This window comes from Apodemus sylvaticus, chromosome 15, assembly GCF_947179515.1.
Source record: "Apodemus sylvaticus chromosome 15, mApoSyl1.1, whole genome shotgun sequence".
NCBI lineage: Eukaryota > Metazoa > Chordata > Mammalia > Rodentia > Muridae > Apodemus > Apodemus sylvaticus.
Genome location: NC_067486.1, coordinates 35,122,059 through 35,145,562, shown reverse-complemented (window position 1 = coordinate 35,145,562; position 23,504 = coordinate 35,122,059).

Sequence of the window (23,504 nt, the reverse complement as noted above, 5' to 3'; positions counted from 1 at the left end):
TTTGTCCTTCCAAATAATTTGTCTTTATAAAAAGCTCTTTAATTTGTTCTAAGTAAATAAATAAATTAGCTTGACACTACCATTTGTCTCAGTATAAAATAAAATATCTTAAACAATTTTAAAAATAGCTGATTGTATATTTTCAACTCGGATTCAACCTCAGCTGTCTATATATTGTGAAGTGAATGATATTCTTGGTGACTACCAAGCAGCTCCAATGTGAGACAAAAAGTATAGCTGATGACAAATAACAATTCAATACAACTAAGATGATTTCTAGCGTGATTCCTGAGCTTCAGTGATGAAGAAGTCGGAAGACAATGTGTGTGATCCAATGCCATCAAAGATGTCTGACCTTTGTGTTTTTGATGGTTGGGAGATACTTTATATTTTTCTTATCAAAGTAATATGTTTGTTGTTATTTCTGCTATTGCTTTTTCTTCCCTTTCATATTATGTTTAGAAACATTTTGGAGAACTTTTGGCTACCTATTAATGAGCCAAAGACACATGTACAGAGAAGAATGTAACACCATCAAGTTTCTGTTATCATGGACCCAGGTAACAGCATCTAAAACTGATAGAGTAAAACCCCATTCCATTAAATTTATTTCAAATATCTATTGTATCATGAGCACACTGTTGTATACGGGCAGATTTTGCATTGTGTGTGTGTGTGTGTGTGTGTGTGTGTGTCTGTTATTACTACATTTGTTTCTTAGGGAAACTGATTTGTCTTTCCAGCACTGAACATGAGTTTGTCTTCGTACCCTCCAGCATCCTATGACATAAATTTAAATCCAGTTTGTTCTTCATCACTCTCAGGTGAGGTGGACATCTGTGAAAAACCACATCTGGGGATTAATAGAGAAGAGTTAAAAAGTTAAAAGTGCATGTAGCACTGTGGTGAATTTATTAAAATCAGTTCTAAGAAATTATCTTGAAGCAATGTATAATTTAAATGAATAAGTATGAACTGTGTGTATGTGTATGTGATGTGAACAAATTTCTTCATTTGTAGTAACATTAAGTAAGGCTTGAGTCCTTGGATTTGTCAAGAAATGAAGTTTTTTCTATCAATATATCAATTTCCTTTTATATAAATTGGCACATAAACTTAAAGCTTAAATCAATTGAAGCGCATTGCTATTGAATCTGGGAAACTAAATACCAGCACACACGTTTCCATTCGTAAATTGTAATCGGACCCTTTTCCTAATGGCCTTTTTGGAAAGACACAAAGGCTTACTTCTATGCCAAATGTTTCCTATGCTCTGTGAACTCAGTGCTTCAGTAAGAGCTACACATATGTATCATCTTTGCTTCATCCCAACCATGAAAAGACCTTTTGAGGTAAAGCAGGCTCCTCAGCCACTATACATTACTTAAACAAAGGACAGACAATCAAATGCCCATAGAAATCAGGCAATTTTCATAAGTTTATGAATCAAGGAGGACAGCTCATTATAATTAAAAAGACTCTGTGCTTGTCCATCACCACCATATGTGTATGTATGTATTTATCAACACACACACACAAACACACACACACACACACACACACACAGATACAGACACACATATCTTTCCTTACATGACTATTGGTCTGGGAGTACATATGATATATTTGTGTGTTTGTGTATATGTGTATATATGTGTATATATATATATAATTTCTCTATATTTAGATTTTAGCCAACCATTAATTCATCTAACTACTGTGCAAAGGACATGTGATTACTAAGTCCTTCCGTTTTGTTTCTTTTACTCATGCATCAGGATTTCCTTATGGTTAGGTGGTAAGACAGGCTTAATGTATTTACATTAGACTTTTTTTTTGATGAAAAACAACTATAAGGGGAAAATTCTAAGTAATTTTTACATAGTTAATTTTTAGTAATTTTTAGTTAGTGGAATAATAAATAAGAAATTCATCATAGTCACACCATAACAATGCATGTTCTACCTAATTGTGAGAGATTTAGTGATAGCATTAATGAAAAGATTAGATTAGAAATGTAATCACAAATGTCAGCTGACTTATGCAGAAGTTAAATTAAACTTCTAAAACAGGATCCAATTCACTCTTTGACACTAAGAAAGGTATAGCAGCACATATATTTTAAGCAGTAAAACATGACATTTTAAAGGGAAAAGGATGCTTTTATAAAATTTCTTGAAATAAGGTGAAAGAAGTAATGTTGAGGGAGCAAGGGAAGTGATGGATTAGTTTGAGTGATGTTCTCTGAGAATTCCAGAGAAAACGCCTTTATGCTAGATAAAGAAGTAAGAATTGACGTATAGTCCTCTATGACAGAGTAGTGAATTTTAACAGAAAGGTTTTCATTCTTTAAGATGGGCATTGAAATACTCAATAGATTTATTAGCGATGTCCTCAATAGAGTCATAAGTCAAGTTTCCAAATCAGGATGCACCAATTGGACAGAGGGGAAATTGAGACATGGCATTAGTTTCTAACTCTTTCCAAATCTCCTTTCAGAGAACAGTGAAGGGTGTATTTCTCATGGGTTTTGATATATTTTGATAGGTATCCTACCATATTATCAATTTCACACATTTTATATGTTTGTTTATCTATTTAGACAACAAAATATTTAAAATTCAAAGTAACTTTTCTGCCATAAGCATTAATTTCACTGTGATCACTTGTACTTTAGAATAATGTTAGTTGAGCAATGCAGATTTACTATAAAATGATCCCATCACAAGACTCAGCTCCTAAATGTCTATAGACTTGTTCTTTGGCACATGCCTCAAAGTGACATACAATAGACAAAGCTTTGAATATTTTTACTATCTGTGAGTATTTGAAACTCTTGACCCTTTGGGAGGATAAATTAAGGAATTTGGTCATTTAAGTATATTAACATTCCATTTTTTTCAGTTTGCCAGATATTTTCATAATTGTTTTTCTTAAAAAGTATAATCTGATCAGTTATAAAATAATATATACTTTGCTCATTTTAAGGCAATTATTTCTTACCTAACACCATTTTTGCTGTTAGGAATAGTTGAATAGGACAGAGCGCAGTAAAATATGCCAAAGCATTAAAAATATAGAAGTGTAAATTTCATAGGTATGAAGCAAGAGGAAAATAAATTCCAGAATGAGTTTAATTTATCTGTTATACAATTATTTCAGTCATAAGCAGGTACAATCAGAAACTGTAATCAGTACTCAATTCATACCCACTGACTATCAGTAAGGTTTCTTCTCGGGGGAAATAAGAGCAATTGTATCTGATGAATGAAACTATTAGAACTCAGAAAAACAGAATAACCAGCGGAAACATTCCAAAAATTAGCCTCTCATTTGAAGTGATTTATAACGATTTTTTTTATAAAATTCTCAGGAGAAATGTTGTAATGTAGCAGGAAAAGCAATGAGACTGCTTTATCCTACATAAAGTAAAGGGGTTGGAATACATAATAGTTTATATCATCCCAAGAAATTATGTCCCCCTTATCCAAAGGTGAGCATCAGGGAGACAGGAAAAGCCTCTAGCAGTTAGGAATGGCAAAGAGACGTGGCAAGGTGGGTGGAGTGAAAGAAAATTTCTTGCCCTGTTTACAGTTTTGGGTTGAATTTGCATGTAGTGAACTCTGTGCTACAGAACTTGGGTGCCAGTGCTTACAGGGCCCAGTAAAACAAAACAGCAAGAGTAAACAAGACAAGTGAATGATGGATAAAAGTGCCCCAGTGTCACACCAAGATATGTAATATTATTTTTGACTATTGTGAAGAGTGTCATTTCCCTAATTTTTTCTCAGCTATTTTATACTTTGAGTAGAGATAGGCTACTGATTTGTTTTAGTTAATTATACATCCAGCCACTTTGTTGAAGTTGTTTTTTAGCTTTAGTAGTTCTGTGGTGGAATTTTTGGGATCGCTTAAGTATACGGTCATGTCATCTACAAATAGTGATATTTTGACTTCTTCTTTTCCAATTTGTATACCTTTGACCTCCTTTCGTTGTTTAGTTGCTCTGCATAGGACTTCAAGGACTATAATGAATAGATAGGGAGAGAGTGGGCAGCTTTGTCTGGTCCCTGATTTTAGTGTGATTGCTTCAAGTTTCTCTCCATTTAGTTTGATGTTGTCTACTGGTTTGCTGTATATTGCTTTCATTACGTTTAGGTTTGCAGCCCCATGGGAACTACGATGTTGGCCAACCAGATGCCACAGGGCTCCCAGGGACTAAGCCATCAAACCAAGGGGTACACATGGTTCCAGCCGAAAGTGTGGCAGAGTAATTCCTTGTCGGGCATCAGTGGAAGAAGAGATCCTTGGTCCTAGGAAAGCTCTAGGACCAGCATGGAGAAATCGAGGCGGTGGGGTAAGTGGGAGTGGGTTGGGTGGAGGGGCATCTCCTTGGAGGCAGAGGGTGGGAAGATGGGTTTTCTGGGAGGGGGAAATCGGGAAATGATACACATTTGAAATATGAATGAAGATATATTCAATAAAAATAATTTTAAGAAGTGCCCCAGAGAGAAAGAAGCAGCACTGATATGGCAAGGTGTATAATAGTTGGCACAAGTCTCCTTTGTGACTTGGGTCAGCATGGGTATGAGTGGGGAAGCCCTGAATTTATTGAAGAGAGCACAATTTGTGGCTTCTGAACTGTGACTTGGCTAAGAGAAGTGGTACAGATGTCTATGGTGTAGAGTCACACACACACACACACAGAGAGAGAGAGAGAGAGAGAGAGAGAGAGAGAGACTAAGCCCTTTCCAAATTCCAATTAAAGTCAATTTACTGGGAGTGAAAAAAACCTTAGGTATTAAACAAAATGTTCCATGTTGGCTATTTCTTAGTGATTAAATTGTGTAGTTCCAGTTGAAAATGTGCTTACCCTTCCTCATCATTGCTTGGATATTATATTATCACTGCTCTTTGACTTAACTGTGCATGTAGAAGTAATTTGTGTAAATTCAATGTATCAGGTTTTATTCATAAATACATGAGAATTTCATTTAAGTGAACAACAAATCGATAACAAAACTATCTGGGATGTTTTTTATTATTAAACCTTTACAGGAAAGAAATTTTATACATACATACATATATATATACAGGTTTATATAATTAGAGTAGTCAACCGAAGCTGTGCGACTCCACTTTAGATTTTACACTTTAACTATCAATTAAAATTGTATGTACCTATTCACTACTAACACAGGAGCAAAACAAAAATAAACTAGAACAACAGTGAGCTTTGTATTTTTTTCATAACTCATGAAAGTAAAAGATTTTTCTACCTCTTAAGTTGTCTGGCCAAATTTACCAGGTAAGCACCAGATTTTGATGTGCTGTTTTGAGCAGATTTTGGGATGAACAAGAACAATCTTTTTTTTTTTTCCTCTACACCCAGCAGAGGTAATGGGAAGAAAGGATACTGGAGAAGTGGACCTGTTTAGAAAGGTTCTTTGAAACAACTCCCTTCTATGTTGTCTGGAAATCAGCAGTTGAGTTCACAGGTTAGCACAGGTGATCTACTCACAAATACTTCACAGATACACCAGCCATCCTGTTTGGTAGAGTTGGGATATCAAACACAAATCAGCAGTGGTGAGGCTACCTAGCAAAGACAGACAGGTCTCAGCCTTGACTTGGGTCAGCAGGAGGGACCAGGAGGGACATCAGGAGAACTACTCCACTGTGTTTCTCGGTGAAGCAAATTTGAGCCTCCATCACTGGCAGTCAAGTCTTATTGATACCCTGCAAACACCATGCGTACTCTATGGGTCTTACTCAACATGTGCATGTCTCAGCTGGCTTCACTCAGCCAATCAGCCCGAGTCTGTGGAAGAGGCAAAAAGCTGAGGCACACCAACAGAAGTTTTTGGGGGCACTTCTCTTTGTGGTGTCCTGACAAGTTCAGCTCAGCTATACAGTGTAAGGTGACCAATACATGTGTGTTCTTAGCAAAGAATCCTTCATCACATGTCTGATCACATGCTTACTTTAGCAGAACATCCTTTCACCTGTGTCTGCTTCAGCTAAACATTCCTTCACATGTTTGCTCAAGCAAAGCACCATCCAACTGACTTTCCAAAGAACCCTTAATTTTCTACTACAGACATTAACACAAAAGTAAAATACAAAATATTTCAATAGGGAAACACATGGTAAGGAACACCTGTGATCCCATAATAAGAAGTGGGAGACAGGGAATTGAACGGAGGAGTGGCCCCTTGTTCTGGAAAGACTTAGTGAAGCAGTATAGAGCAAAATCAGAACAGGGAAGTGGGAAGGTTGGGTGGGAAAACAGGGGGAGGTAAGGGGACTGATGGGACTTTCGGGGAGTGGGGGTCCAGAAAAGGGAAAATCATTTGAAATGTAAATAAATATATCAATAAATAAATAAAAAAGGTCATCCTACATAATAATGCCAAGGCTAGCCTTGACTACATGAAGTACATGAAACCCTGTCTCAAAATAAAGAAAATAAAACAAAAGCAAAAATATGCTAAAACATTTCTTATTTGATATCATAAAGATCTGTAAGTTGTCAGTGTTTGCAGCTGTTATTCATTGTGTTAGTAAGAAACTTTTGTACACATGAAAAAAGACAAGACAAAAAAGGAATTTGTAAGTATTTTTGAAAAAGAAGCAAAGGCATCATTATTTGCTGCTGATACGATTTTATATGAGCAGAATATATAAAAGATTCAGAGAAATATCAGTGTCAATACGATCTAAAGGTTTCTGGATATGAATAAAATATCTTAAAATTGTGTTTCTTTCATATTTTTGAATTAAATATGAAAACATATACATTTTGTATTTGTGTGAATAATGCTTAATAAGAATCCATAGAGCTCACTAGAGAAAACAATGTATTTGTGGATCTGAAAACCTAAACTAGGTGACAATGTTTTCACATGTGAAACTTCTATGATTCAATGATAGTTACTGTCCTATTGATACATAAATTAAATGTAACCTCAAGCAACATACAGTTTAGTAGATATTTAATAGAAGATCAGGTAATTTTAAAGTTCATAAAGAAATACAAATTCTCAAAGATAGTGGTTGCAATTTAAATTAACATCAATTGGCGATTTGTACCCTACTTTGGATCATTTGGTTTCCAGATAAAAGGCACAAAGAATTTATAGATATAATAAGCCTTAAACAGCACTAGAGCTAGCGAGATATCAACCCTCCTAGCTTTTTTGTCTACTTCCAAGCCAATATCCTCAAGATATGACTTGCCATGTTTTGCCATGGCCACTGGTGACCAAGAATAATCTAATAAACATCATGACTACATCATGTTTGAAAACTACTAAAATATTTTAATAGTTGCCAAATAAATCTTCAGTGAGTTGATTTTATATGCACTGTCCTGTCAAATACAGTCCATTTCCATTAATAAATATGAGGATCATATGAGTTTGCATTCGAACATAAATGTGTGCCAGACCCTCACCATGTTCTTTACATAAATGTTCTTACTAAGCCATGAAGACACTAGGCATGATGAATGTAAACTCTTCAGCCCTAGCTTATAGAGGTAGAAACAATGACCTGGGACGTAACACAACTGTGAAGAATCTTGTAGGACGTGAATTTGTCCATGGGCCTGGAGAGTTGAGAGTTTGAATCCTGATGATGTTATATTGGTGTGCACCATACATTCCCATAATATTCATATGTTTTCTTAACTCTGCTCATGAAGTAGGCATGACCTTGAAACAGTGATTTGTTTTCTGTGATGAAGACTTGTGCTATTCCATTGGAGAAGTTTACATAGTGCTGTGTCTGGGTACAGCAGAAATAGACAACTGAATTGCTCCTTAATATGCCCCAGGTTTTGACTCTACTCCCTTAGGAAAGTTGGGAAAGAGAAGAATATCACATAAATACTTCATTTAATTTGATATCACATTAAATTAAATGTGTACTTCATATTTGTTAAGAAAGAATTAACTGGCTCCAGACCCTCTTAGTATCTAGTGACTAGTGTTTTTATCAAGCCCGCTTTACTCACCTCTCCCCATCCCTTATGTTTTTTCTGCCTCCTGCCCTCCCCCCCCACAATACATCAGCTCTGCCTCCTAATGACTCCTGTCTCTATTTCTCTGTGTTTTTGCTTCATCCTTTTGGTCTTTGCAGAGCCTCTCATTTGTCATGGTAGTGTAAATGCCACGAGGAAAATTGAGAAGCCCTCCACAATCTGACTCTTGGCAGGTATAGAATTCCATCATTCTGTCTGCACCTCTTTTCTAGTCCTTGCTTTATTTTATTTTCTATAGTTGACATTGGTACCTTCAGCTTCAGGAAAATATTGCAACACAATGTGTCTCATGGTAGGTGTGAATGAGGCCAAGACTCAAAGATGTACTCTGCATGAGAATGACTGGAAATAATGACTGATTTATTTTTGGTTGTTTCTCCTTTATTTCTTTATTCATAGGAAAATAAAGAAAAAATTAATATAAACCAGATGTGGACATGTAGGGGAGAGGCATTTTACTATAGGCTCTGGATGTCAAGTGGGTGATTACTTGGTATAATGGACTTGCATACCCACCAATATAAAAGCGGGGAAATTCCTTGATTTTGACGCAAGTCCAAAAGTAGCCAGCATTCATCTAAGACCAGAAGTTTCTGTTTGTTGTGTATAGTGTATACCTTTTTGTTTATCCCACAAAGCCTCTACATTCTTTTAGTAACTATGAAAGATGCAATAGACAAATTTTTAAACTCACACATACAAAAAAATAGCTTGAAGATTTTCACAGATATAAACAGATACAGAGGGCTGTAGATGCACATTGATTTTTCCTAAAATTTCTATCTAAATAAGCCTAAAGTCTCTCATGAATATGTTAATGATATTTTTGTATGAATAAATTCTAAATGAATGTATTGAAAGCATATAGGCTAAAAGCATTGAGATTAGCAAGAAAGAACATTAGTTGATCAAGTAAATGAGCAAAGATAAACTTAGTTATGGGTAAGAGGATAAGACCAGTGTCTCCTTATGAATGGAGTTTAAAGCAATGGGCAAGCTTTCTGGAAGTCTAAGCAAAGTTAGACTTTCTGGAAGTCTAAGCATTGTTACTTTGTCTAAGAAATGAAGGTGACAAAGAACTTAGCTATCAGCTCCCGTTGATGACTGGTTGGGAAGTATTGGGACTACTGAGTATTCCTTTTGCAGGCTGCCTGGTATATGAGAGGAGTGATCTTTAACTTTGGATAAATCCACCATACGTACTAATGGGAGGAGGATGAGCCTAGACTCCTAGTTTAAAACCAAAGCAATATATCTGAGTCATGAACTACAAAGACAACTCTGGCCCTTACAAAATGGAATCAAAAATGTAAAGGTGTTCACAGTCATGGGTCTGCTTTCATGTAATGTTGAGTAGGGTAAAGGTAAAGATTAAGATAGCACCAAATATGTCTACTAAGAAGCACTATTTTGCTTTGCAGCACACATACTTTTCTGTGTCACCATACATATAACTATAATGTGTACCTCAGTGTACATAATACATTTTTGTAGAAAGTGAGAATATAATAAGTTGTTTATGCTAAGCATCCTAAAATTTAAAGTTGGAAAGATAATTGTTTCATGAGGACTAAATATGAGAGTTCAAATATGCCTTTTTATGGTTTAAAGTCACACAATAGAGAAAACAACCTTGTATAATCCAATTTAGTATGTGACTAAATTAACTGCTATGACTCAACCCTTACCCCAGGATACAGAGCACAGGGCCAGACCAAATGCCAGCCAAGAATCATTCACAGCATGGAGTCTTCCACACAGAGTGCAGCTCAGTTGTGCACAACCTAGAATTGGCTGTCCAGGAAAATTCTGCCACTGCAGTCTGAGTCTGAGTCTTCATTCATAGCTGAATAGAAGTTACTGAATGAAAGAAAGAAAAGGGATGAAACTAGCATGGATACTGTTCTTGTACTAGCAATGATGGCTCCAGGTCACCTGCTCTCACTTTTGTCCCCTTTCCCTGGTGGTTCCTAAGAGAGTGGTAAGTGTACATGTATTCACTGAGAGTCACAACTCAGTAGTAGTATAATGGAGATGTGGATGTAGTTCTGTCTGACTTTCAACTCCAATATTTTTTTTTTTATAATTTTATTGGATATTTTGTTTATTTACATTTTAAATGTTTTCCCCTTTTCAGGTTTCCCCTTTGGAAACCCCCTATCCCATCTCCCCTCCCCCTCCCTCTATGAGGGTGCTCCCCCCCTCCCACTCTCATCTTACCCTCCTGGCATTCCCTGGGGGATACTGGGGCATTGAAAGCCTTCAGGCCCAAGGGACTCTCTTTCCACTGATGTCCAACAAGGCCATCCTCTGCCACATATGCTGCCAGCACAATGGGTCCTTCCATGTGTCTTCTTTGGTTGGTGGCCCAGTCCCCAGGAGCTCTGGGGGGTCTGGCCTGTTGACACTGTTGCTCCCTCCATGGGGAAGGGATATTCTTTTTTCTTATTCGATATATTTTTATTTATATTTCAAATGATTTCCCCTTTTCTAGCCCCCCACTCCCCGAAAGTCCCGTAAGCCCCCTTCTCTCACCCTGTCCTCCCACCCACCCCTTCCCACTTCCCCGTTCTGGTTTTGCCCTATACTGCTTCACTGAGTCTTTCCAGTACAAGGGGCCACTCCTCCTTTCTTCTTGTACCTCATTTGATGTGTGGATTATGTTTTGGGTATTCCAGTTTTCTAGGTTAATATCCACTTATTAGTGAGTGCATACCATGATTCACCTTTTAAGTCTGGGTTACCTCACTTAGTATGATGTTCTCTAGCTTCATCCATTTGCCTAAGAATTTCATGAATTCATTATTTCTAATGGCTGAATAGTACTCCATTGTGTAGATATACCACAATTTTTGCATCCACTCTTCTGTTGAGGGATACAGAAATCACTTCGAAAGAAGACAATAATATTCCAAGGGAAATTCCCCTTGTAATATGAAAAAGATACCCACATATTGTGTGCACATAATCAGAGAGCAGAGAAGAAGAAGAGAACAGAGTGAATATACCAGACTCTCCTTTATGTTTGATTGTCAGAAGCTTCTGAGTCCATTATTTCTCTTTTTATTCCTGGTCCACACCAAGATCTCTGCCCTACACTGAGATCTCTGCCCCACATTGAGATCTCTGCTCCATACCATAAAAGCAGGTAAATCAGTTTCAGGTTCCTTGTTATTCACTGGTAGAGAAATTGAAATTCTGTAGGCGCCAGACTGAGTGGAGAACCTTTTACTCCAACTCCAATATTGCCAGTATCCCAAGCTAATATCTGTTCACTCTCAACCACCATGTCTAACATTCTTGCTAATCCATCTTGCTGTGTTCAGAAAACACCATTGTACAAAAACAAAGTTCTCAAACCTCTATTTTCTGCAGTGAAATACTGTCTGTTTGATTCCAGAAGCAAATCTGGAGTTTATTCATCTCTGGATGGGGCTCCCTACAATATTTTCTACCAATGAATGTGACTGTCATTTACCTTGACTTGCTCATTGGACTTGCTATTACAATTGTGATTTTAGGTGTGGTGCTTTGTGGCTATGGTAGAATTTGACTGAGCCTTTTACATATTCAAGTAACATAAACACCATATTTCAACCATTGACACAGACAAGACATGGAATCATCAAGGCCCACTTATAAACACACCTTGTAGTTCAATCCAGACCTCTGTGTGAAATTGTAGACTGAGTCACATGTGTCAGCATATCAACATGTGGGGAAAGCGATCTTAATATATAGGCTCAGAAGAGAAATCTCTGCCCCACTTTTCTGACCATCTGGACATTGATTGTCATCCATTCTTGTAGAGGAGTGGGGCATTGCCACTTTGCATAGTTGGGAGGCTCATGGAGTAGTAGCTTCTATAGGCACACTAAGTGCTACATGGAACAGTTTTGATTACGAACCAAGTTACCTTTGAGATATTATTGCCTTATCCAGTGGTTCTTACCCTTTTTAATACTGCTACCATTTAAGGCAGTTCCTCATCCTGTGGTATCCGCAGCCATAAAATTATTGCACTGTTACTTTAAAACTTTAATTTTGTTGTTCTGTGAATTGTTATGTAAATATCTCATATGCAAGATATCTGCAACTCACAAAGGGGTCAACTCTGAGGCTGAGAAACACTGCCTTATCCTATAAAAATGATTCTAATCTTTAAAATAATTGATGATGGGCAGTGGTGGCACACGCCTTCAATCCCAGCACTTGGAAGGCAGAGGCAGGTGGATTTATGAGTTCGAGGCCAGATTGGTCTACAGAGTGAGTTCCAGGACAGTCATAGGCTACACAGAGAAACCCTGTCTCAAAAAACCAAAAAGAAAAAAAAAAGATGATGAAAATAGTGCAGTGAGGTGTTAAAGTCAAACCCAAATTAAGTCCACACACTTTCGACAATACAAATCATCCACTGTCAGCATAGAGAGGTTTCCCTGGTGTGTGTTTATAAGCAATTTCATAAACAGGTAACAGAAGAAGAGAGGGAGAATGTAAATAGAAGAGAAAAACTACATAGAAAACAATGCTTATCAGTATAATTCCATTGGAATTCTAAATTTTATGAAATAAACTTATCCTGTCAAAAATACACTCAGGCTGTATTTGTATTTCCTGAATAGCATAGGTCATGAATCAACTTCAACCATTGCTGTACTTCACCAGCTAGAATGCCATCAAGACTACAGTATTACTGGAATAAAATTACATCAAATTCTGTAATTGTACTATATTTAACCAAGGCACCTCCTATATTTCCCTGAATATAAAAACAGCATATTGTGCCTCTACCATGGGGACACTTTTTCCCACTGTCAGAATGCTCACTGTCCTAAAATATTCCACCATAGACATAATCCTAATAAGCAATCAAAAATTCAAAATTAATTCCTTGTCACTTAAAAATAGCCAGAACAAATATCATTTTATATATCTTTTAAAAATTAGTTACAATAGTTGATGTATCATAGCATTAAGTAAATTAAAGCCTTCAAGGATAGAAACATATTATGGAAGAACTATTAAGAAAACATATGGTCATCTCCAGAACTTCTAAAATTAGCAAAGTAATCTGTCCTCTTATTTTAAAAGGACACATGAAAATTATCACGCATTCATATGCACTTCATGCTATTTTATCAAATAAATAAAATTACAAATAAATAAATTCATGCTATTTTATTTATCAAATAAATAAATAGCCTGGATACCCACCAGTATTATTGTCGCCAATTCCAGTCAGCCAGCCACTCTTCTATGGTTTGTAATTTTACAGATTTGCCCAGCTCATTTGTTTCTCTTTCAACAGTCTAAGCCAGTTTACCTTCACCTTGTCGGATCCCAGTGTACTTTTATCTGGTTATACATGAAACCGCAAGTACTGCCCTCACACAGTGCTCAGAGGTAAGTTCTCAACCTGCAGACTTAGATTTTTCAAAACATACTTTGATAAGCATTCTTAAACATTTTAACCTCCCTTCTAGCTCATGACCAAAGGTAAGGAAGAAAGATGGTTAGTAGGGCAGGAGGAATGTGCACCTTTTTAGAAGTATTTCTTTGGGGCAATGCCAATCTTTGTTGTCAGGATATCAGCAGTCCAATCCAATTGGCAAACACCAAACATGAATCAGAACCAGAGGCTCCATCCTAAGGAAACTGAGGCTCCACCAGGCGCACAGAAGCAGCAAGAAGCAGCCTGAATAACATGTGAAGTTCTTTGGTACATTTCTATCAAGTCATGACAAGTGAAGAAGACCAGCAAGGACCAGCAAAGTGTTGTAAGGTGAACCAATGCAAGATCATTGTCATCCAGTCTGTTGTGTTCTATTTATACTCTTTTTAGAATTCACACATCGCCTCAAGTGTCTGCCTCAGCAAAACATCCTCTCATAAGACAGCTTCCAGAAAAACATCACATGACACAACCAAGTCTGCAAGAAAGCAGAAATTCTAACTTCATCAAACAATCCAACTTTCTTTCTCCAAATATGCAAGTATGACTTGATGCTAATGATTTCTTCCAAAAGGATACACTATGTATCCTCACTCAGGACATACAGACACAATAACACTCACAAGCAGAGAATATAGTGACTAGTCCCTCAAAGGTTATAAGATGTACAACCTTGGCTAAATTCCTGGAAATTATTTGGCAAATATAGAACAGTTGCCTTCTCAACATTGTTAGAATGGATCTATTGTTATTTTAATTAATTTATTAATTAGTTTTTACACCCCATATTTTATTCCCTTAACCCCCATCCACCCACTGACTGTTCCACATCCCATACCTCCTCCAAACATCCATGTCTTCATGTGCATGTCTCCACACCCCCACCCCAACCTCTATACTCCCTGGGATCTCCAGTCTCTTAAGGGTTAGGTGCATCATCTCTGAATGAACACAGACCTGGTAGTCCTTTACTGTATGTGTGTCCCAGGGATGCAAGGTTGGTTCAATATACGAGAATCCATTGACATAATCCACTATATAAACAAACTCAAAAAAAATCACATGATCATCTCCTTAGCTGCAGAAAAAGCATTTGACAAAATACAACATGTTAAAAGTATTGGAGAGATCAGGAATTCAAGGCCCATTCCTAAACATAATCAAAACAATTTACTCTAAACCAACAGCCAATATCAAATTAAATGGAGACATACTTGAAGCAATCCCAGTGAAAGTGGGCACAAGACAAGGATGCCCACTCTCCCCATATCTATACATTATAGTACTTGAAGTGCTGGCTAGAACAGTAAGACAACAAAAAAAGAGATCAAGAGATCAAGAGAACAAATTGGCAAAGAAAAAATAAAGGTATCACTATTTGCAGATGATATGGTAATATACATAAGTGACCCAAAAATTCTACCAGAGAATTTCTCCAACTGACTAACAACTTCAGCAAAGAGGTTGGATATACTTAACTCAAATATATTAGTAGCCTTACTTGATAAAAATGATAAACAGGCTGAGAAAGAAATTCTGAAAACAGCTTCCTTCACAATAGTCACAAATAATAGAAATTATATTGGGGTAACTTTAACCAAACAAGTGAAAGACCTGTATGACAATAACTTCAAGTATCTCAAGAAAGAAATAAAAGAACATCTCAGAAAATGGAGAGATCTTCCATACTCGTGGATTGGCAAAATTAACATAGTAAAGATGGCCATTCTCCCAAAGGCAATCTCTAGATTCTAGGCAATCCCTATCAAAATCCCAACACAATTCTTCAAAAACATGGAAAGAGTAATTCTTAAATTCATTTGCAAAGGCAAAAAACCCAGAATAGCAAAAACAATTCTTAACAATAAAAGAATGGCAGGGGGAAATCACCATCCCTGAACTCAAGCTTTACTACAGAGCAATCGTGATAAAAACTGCATGATAGTAGATAGACAGATTTAGGCACATTGATCAATGGAATAGTACTGAGGACCCAAAAATAAAACCACACACTTATGGACACTTGATCTTTGACAAAGAAGCCAAAACTATAATACTATTGTCATTTTAAATATCCCAATTTAACAACAATCACCATCATTTTCAGTTTAATTATAGAGGCAATGGACCCATTGGTTAAAATACTACCGAAGAATTTTATACTGTTACATGTCAACTCACTATGACTGGATCATTATAGAAATTTTAGCATGCAGGCTCAAGATTTTTTAAAAGATATTCTTGTTAATTGGATTCCAGAAACTCAGACTTCCAAGGTTTATCGTACTTCTCTCCTGGCTGCTGAAACATGCAAAATGGCTGAAAGTTTCCCATGAACCTTTTGTGTGAGTATGTTTCATTTGTGAGTCCAAAGTAAGAATATAAAATTCTTACTAAGTATGTGGGCTATATTCTGGCCTCTTCTTAAAATATAAAATCTTCTAAGCCCAAAGCACATTGCTCTCCATATACAGGAGAGGTCTTAGCTCATAGAGAGAGCAGTCCATAGGTTCAGAGTGTTATTTTAGAACACAGAATCCAAATGGTTGCTCTGATATAGGTCATCATTTAGAAGAGTGTCCTTTACTAAACCACCGACCATGGAGAACACATGAAGGGACCCATGGCTCCAGCCACATATGTAGCAGAGGATGGCCTTGTCAGGCATCAATAGGAGGAGAAGTATTGGTCCTGTGAGGGCTCAATGCACTAGTGTAGAGGGCAGGGAGGCAGGAGTGGGTGGGTGGGTGGGGAAACACCTCATAGAATCAGGGGGAGGGAGGATAGGATAGGGGGCTTCCAAGGGGGGCCCAGGAAAGGGGATGACATTTGAAATGTAAATAAATTAAATTTCTAATACAAAAACATCACCACAATAAAAAATAGTGTCCCTTTTATCCTCACATAATGCTACTTTCCAACATTATAACAGAAGCATTCTGCCCTAAATTCCTTGTTCTTAACTTGAGGAGTGCAAGTCAGAAAACATAAAAGCGAAGTTTATATACTTCAGGAATATCTGTTCCGGCTTCACATATAACAGGCCTCTACTGGAGTGGTATTGCTTTTGTACATTTTACTGGAAAGCCCCTCATCAATAAGGAGAGCAAAGAATCAGAACAATAGGCTAGATTCCATGAAAGCAACTTAGTTTGGGTTCCGGAGGCCAATACTGGCCTCATCTGCCCATTTAACATATTCTTGGCCATTGCCAGGGATTTGCCCAGATGGATTCGATAATGAGAAAATGCACATCTAACCTTGCCTCTTTCAGCATATTATGTATAAGGAAATGACTCAAAATATCAGCAAATTATAAATATGCTAATGTCACAATGCCAGGTGATATTAAATACAGCCCACTACATTCAGAATTTTAGGGACTATTGACAATAACTCAAAATATTCATTGCACCTCTAAAGCTACACAACACTGAAGTCCTGAAAAATGGAGCTAGGTGAAGAATAACTTTTTGTCCAGCCTTCGGCAGAAGTTCTAATGACACACAGTTATGTCTCTTTAAGGCAAGTTCAAATTAAGTTCAATGAGATAATGTTCACTTCTGCCTCTAGTCAAAATCAGAGCTTTACGACTATGAAGAATGGATTCGATTCCCAATTTCTGTGAGCAGATTAGAGTCCCAAAATTTCCCCTTTGCTTTCCTCTCTACCTATCAGTGAGACAGTTAAGAGCCTGGTGACTGCCACACTTGTGCTGGTGAGAATATGAGCTACAGATGCTAACCCTATTCCCTTTGTCTCTCAACTACCCAGACCCTAAAGGCATCCTCTCTCTGTTTTTTATGCCATCCATAAACCTGCGATGAAATTGCTTTTCTTTTCTTTTCTTTTAGATGCTATGAGGATGCAAGTAATAAAGCTTTTTATAACCTCTTGGTGAGTTTGTGACACCATCACCAAACCTAGTATTAAGTTAAGAGAAGGAAGGCCCTTCCACTTTTACTGGGGTAACTACAACAGGGTACATCTTAAGTTACTCTAAAACTGAAATACACAAATTAGCACTTGTAACATTGGAGCACTGACAATATCACATTATCAAAGCACTGTATGATTTTTTAAAAGTTTATCACACTGCATAGAATACTTGCAGTGGTTAGTATTGTCACATTTCAGAATCTAGAGGCATCTGTGAGATAAGAGATTAGGCATGCCTATGAGCTACTACCTTGATTATATTAACTGATATCAGAGGACTCTCCCACCATAGGTGGCAACATTCCATGACTGAGATCCTGGACTGTATTAATGAAGGAGGGGAACTGAGTATTGATAGTGCAGTATCCCATCTCTGTTTTTGGATTGTGAAGATCACGCCCTTCACTACTGCTCTGCCCTGGTTGACTGAGCCTTGAATTGTGAGCTGCAACAAGCACTTACTTTGTAAAGGTGCTGGAGCATTTTGCCAACAGAAAACAAAACAAAACTAATACAATATCTGAACTGCAAAATTTGAACTGAAATTTCTCAAAGCATATATATGTGCATACATACATCTATATGTCTTTGTTGCAATTTACAGATCTCCAAGCTAAGCCTTGTGAAAAGAGAAAAGAGAGCACTACACATGTGTAGTACACATTGCCCCCTTGTTATCATTTCACCTGTGAATATGTTAGATAAACCTACTGAACACTGGCAAACGGCTGACTGTGGAAGCAGCCAGGCTGTAATCGGCTCCACATTTCTTCCATATGAAAAAAATTTTCAACACTATTTTATAAAATGCCAATCTTGATTTTATTTAGTATGTGATTTATGGAGCAATTACTCTTAGATGTATTTACATTTTTAAAACTCCAATTAGAGAAAATTCATCATCTTTGTGGTCAAGGGTTCTCTGGTTGGTGAGTCTCCTAGAAAGGTGGTATTTTCATTATGAGAATTTCTTGCATTAATAATGTCAGATGTGTATGTACTCACATTGTCCTAAGGGAGAATAGCCTTTGTAGTGAACTCCTGTGGCAAGGGAGCTGTAGTTATTTGTCAGAAAATAGTTTAAAAAAAAACTCAAAAGAAACTTTAGTTTGAGAAAAAATTGAAAGTTCTATACTTACAAATGCGTCTACTAAAGACCAACATTGTGGGCTGATCTCCATCTCTGTTCTTCTCCCTTTCCCTCTTCCTTTTCCTTCCCCTACCTCTCTGATACACTAATGCACACACACATACTTATTTAGAACTTTATCCATAAACTTGTAATTAGCACAGTGTCAAATGCTTTTTGGCAGTTAGAGAATAGATCTTATTTACTAAAAGTCCCTTTGCCTTTTAGTATGACGTTGAATATGAACATCTTTGTATCTATTCTTCAAAACACATATATACACATTTGAGATTTTGGACCAAAAGTGGAACATGAATTTTCACAAATAATCTATGTAATGGATTGGCTTCCCACTGCAAGGCATGGGAAAAGTTGCAGGTTTTCATTTGTCACATTGTACTGCTTTTGGGGTCATGTAAATGAACTCTTCTGTAGGTGATCAAGATTTCATTAGACATTTGTTTATATTCCACACACTTTATTGTGCAGAGTCATACTCAAATTTATTAATATTTCTTTAATCCTTTCTTTGAGTTTACAATATAATTACAACATTATCCCTTTCCTTTTCTTTCTCCAAACACCCTAATACCTGTCCCTTTTATCCTTCCAATTCATGGCCTCTTTTTTCACTAATTGTTACTGCATGCATAATTATATGTGAATATACATATATATTACTAAATAAAACTTATTCAGTCCATTATAATATTACTTGCACATGTCCCTTTAAAGATTATTAACTTACTATTAATGCTCTCAGGAAACATCAGCTCTCTTTCCTTAAGGGAAATCTTTCTAATAAAAGATATCCAAAATTTATTTGTTGAGGGGAAGAAAATAGATTGCTCAATGAATGAGTCAGTGACATTCAACATTTCAAGTGACAGAGTATAAAAAATGTATGCCGAAGACAAGGCAGGGTGGTTTGATGGGGACACTGGTATGCACTTAGGACAAATGAGTATGGCATTACAAATCACTGGGAAGTAAGGGATATGAACACCCAATGGGGTTCGCAACCAATATCTTATTTCAATTTGTAGTTGAAACATGACAATGCAGAGGAATTTTTTTCTTTTTTTTCTTTTTTACTATTTATTTATTAATGACTTTATTTGTATATTTATTCTATTTATATTCCAGTATTAGTTCCCCCTCTCCTCCCAGTATCCCCACACACAGATATCTTCTTAACTACTGCACTGTACCGTCTCCACTGAGACAAGGTGGTCCAGTTAGGGGAATAGGATCTATAGCCATGTGACAGATTTAAGGACATCCCCTGCCCCAGTTGTTGGAAGATCAGTATAATGCACTTCTCCTACCTCTGTGTGTGGGACCTAGATCCAACCCATGTTCACTCTTTGACTGGTGGCTTAGCCTCATGTATCCAGGTTAGTTGACTTTGTTGGTCTTCCTGTGGAGTCCCTTTGTTCTTCTGGTCCCTCAATCCTTCTCCTACCCTTCCACAAGACTTCCCATGCTCCATCTAATGTTTGGATGTGGGTCCCCGCATCTGTTTCCATTGACTGCTCAGTGTAGCCTCTTAGAGGTCTATTATGCTAGGCTCATGTCTAAAAGGGTGACAGAGTACCACTAATAGCATCAGGGATTAGTTCTTGCCCATGAGATGGTTCTCAATTTAGGCTTCTCGTTGGTTGGCCATTCCCTCAGTCTCTGCTCTCTTTGTCCCTGCACATCTTGAAGGGAAGACACATTTTGAGTCAAATATGTTGTGGATAGGTTGCTGTATTTATCCTTTCACGGGGAGTTCTGCCTGGCTGCAGGAAGTGGCCACTTCAGGATCCATATCTCCCACTCCTGGGAGTCTAAGGTAGAGTAGCCCCCATAGACATCCTGGGACCTCCCTTTGTCCCAGGTCTCTAGTATGTTCTAGAGATGTTCCCCTCCCCAACTGCCACTGATTTTCATTCTCTCTCCATTTCTCTCCCTATACATCATCACCACCACCAACCCTCCCTGTTCTCCTCCCTATCCCATTCTCGCCCAGTTGCCTCTACTATGGGATGCATCTCAGTTTTAGGCTGCTAATACCCCTTTGAAGTGATCTACCTCTGCTCTGAAACCACTTGCTTTTTTACTCATGCAGTAGACAAAATACATAGTCGAGTAGTTTTAAGTGACTATCAAGACTGAAAAAATCGCTCACCCAAAGCTGCATATTCTTGTCTCTAGGCTATACTAAAGCAGTCAAACCCAAGCAGATGAAGAGAAAGCCAACATCAAACTGGCTTTTTATTTCATCCTCCCTCTCTCTCTCCCTCCCTTCCTCGCCCTCTCCATCATTCTCAAATTTGAAAAGGCTGACACTGAAGACATTGCATTTAGTTTTCAGGATAATTTCTGACTCTCTCAAGAAGGTGTAAAATAATATTTTCTAGGTCATTTTGGTGTAAAACTCTGCAAATGGTTGAGAAAGATAAGTTTTTACTTACGAGTTGAAAGGTGACATTGCAGGTCATAGTTACATGACATAATCTGATCTTTATAGCTAAAATGTAGAACTGGTATTTTGAATTATTATCATATTTTTTCTCTTTTTCAAATAAGTTAAATGGCAAAATATTAGTTCATATGCTTTTTCAGAAGAAAACATTTGCTTCAAAAAGTTAAAGTTTGCCTTTGCGAAGTGCCCAAAATTTATTATCTAATTTATCATATTCAAACAAAACCATTTTATATAAAAAATTTCAAGCTGACAATTCTATTGTATAATATATAATTTAGCAATTAAAGCTTATTTAATGAGTTTCATAGTTATCAGAACCAAAATATATGAGTAAATTTAAAATATAAGCCTGTAAGCTATATTTGTGTAAATTAAGAAAGTTTTTATAATCTATTCTGTTCAAAGAAGAGTGAACTTTCATATTAATAGAAGTAATCATAAAATTATAATTTTCTTTCATTGCCATAATGATTATTGTGAGTTGGGGGAATCAATAGCTTTCAAAACTATGCCTTTTTGATTTTTCAGTGCCTGTAGGCTGTGAACTGCTTGAAAAGACTGAAGATCTTCTTTACTTCTGAGAATTAACCCTCTCACTTCCAGAGGTTTTTATCACATGGGAGAGTAAACTGAGCAGGCAGGCATGTTTGGCGGAAACCTCCCAGGGTCAGAGAAACCTTGTACTTATCCCAAGATGCTCAGGAAATTAACACTCTGCTGCTGTGAAGAGTCCTCATGCCAACCAGATAGATGGGCTGATTGCTTCTGCAATTCCTCTATGCTTGTCACACCTTAATAATTGAGCACAATAAGGGCAATAATGCTTCTTATTGTGTCCTGCCCAGGATCACAGTAGTGCAGAGGAAACCATCGTGAGCACAATGAAACAGAGGTATTAATTAGATCTCACCTTTGATCAGGCCCTGTCTGCCCACTGATGAACGGAAACTAAAGAACAGTACTTGAAAGGAATACTTGGAATTGGATTATTAGACAGTGAAAGACAGATGCGTTATAACCAAAGGCATTATACATATTCCTATTGCTGCCCAAAGAAGAATGAAATACAATATTCTCTAACCTGAAATAATAGAGGAAGGACCTGAAGGATCATAATAAAAATCTCTTGATGATAATTTACACACACACACACACACACAAACAAACAAACAAAAACAATGTAAGAAAGAAAGAAAGAAAGAAAGAAAGAAAGAAAGAAAGAAAGAAAGAAAGGAAGGAAGGAAGGAAGGAAGGAAGGAAAAAAGGAAGGAAGGAAGAAAAATGAAGAAAAATGAAAATCCCCAAAGAGCAAGTGGACAGTTTAATAAATTTTTCATGTGAATTAAATTTGTGTCAAGCTATCAAGAAACAATAAAATAATAATTCGGCTTGAAATACTAAAGTCTTTTCAATATCGCTTATAGATAATGTTAGAAAATAAAAGCTGATCATCTTAAATGAGATCCATATTTTTCTCAGTAATGTATACTGAAAGATATTGGAGTCACCTCCCATTGTATTTGTGTAAGTCAGTTTGGCAGCATTTTGAGCTGTGCTGTGCTATGGATAAAAAGCACTGACTAGAGTGACAGGTGTGACATTGTACTTCTCGCTATCACAGGAACAGGTAACACAAAACTACACACTGTAAAGATAATTATTCAGGATAATTGGTATGCCACATTTCTTTTCAAAAATTAAAAATTATTTTTGGTTTGAAAATGTATTCATTTGACGCTTTTTTTTTCCACTTTAAAATGAATTCAGTGCCTTAGCAAAATGCTGGATTGACAGACTTTTGGAGAGGCTGCAGTTTATCCCTCAAACCAGGACAGCATGGCAGAAGCATGGGCAGCTCCCACTCTTAGGCAGGTGGAGCTCTCAAAAAAGAAACTCCACACTCTTGTCAGTACCATTTGAAGTTCTCCCTCACACCAGGTTTCCAGGAAAGGAAAGGTTCCTTGGCTGTGACTCACATTATCATTTACCTTCCCTTGTTAAACTGTGATTCTCCAGCCAATTTGGGGATTAACATAAATCTGCCCTTGTCACTGTCTCAGGGTAAAGAGCCTGCAAAACTAATACCTCCATTGCTAAAACCCAATAATGCATCATTTTTTTTTTTATCTGGGAAGTTCATCCTCAGTCAGTCTAGGAATAGAGAGAAATACACTGGAGACAGGAGGTGCTCAGCGGGGATCTGGTTTGTTTCATGTGTGTGGACATCACTGGAAAGTAACAGTTCACCCTAAAATTAAAGCAACTTTTCAGTTGAATATCCCCCTTTCTTTTTGGATAACATTCCTTTGAACACTGCAGCCTTAGCCTCATGAGATTAGAACAAAGGCATTACCGAATTGAACGGCATGATTTCTTAATGTTTACTTTTTTTAAAAAGATAATAGATCTGATTAGTTTTGTCATTTCATCTATGTGTCTGATATTACTAGTGAAAATTCTGTAATAA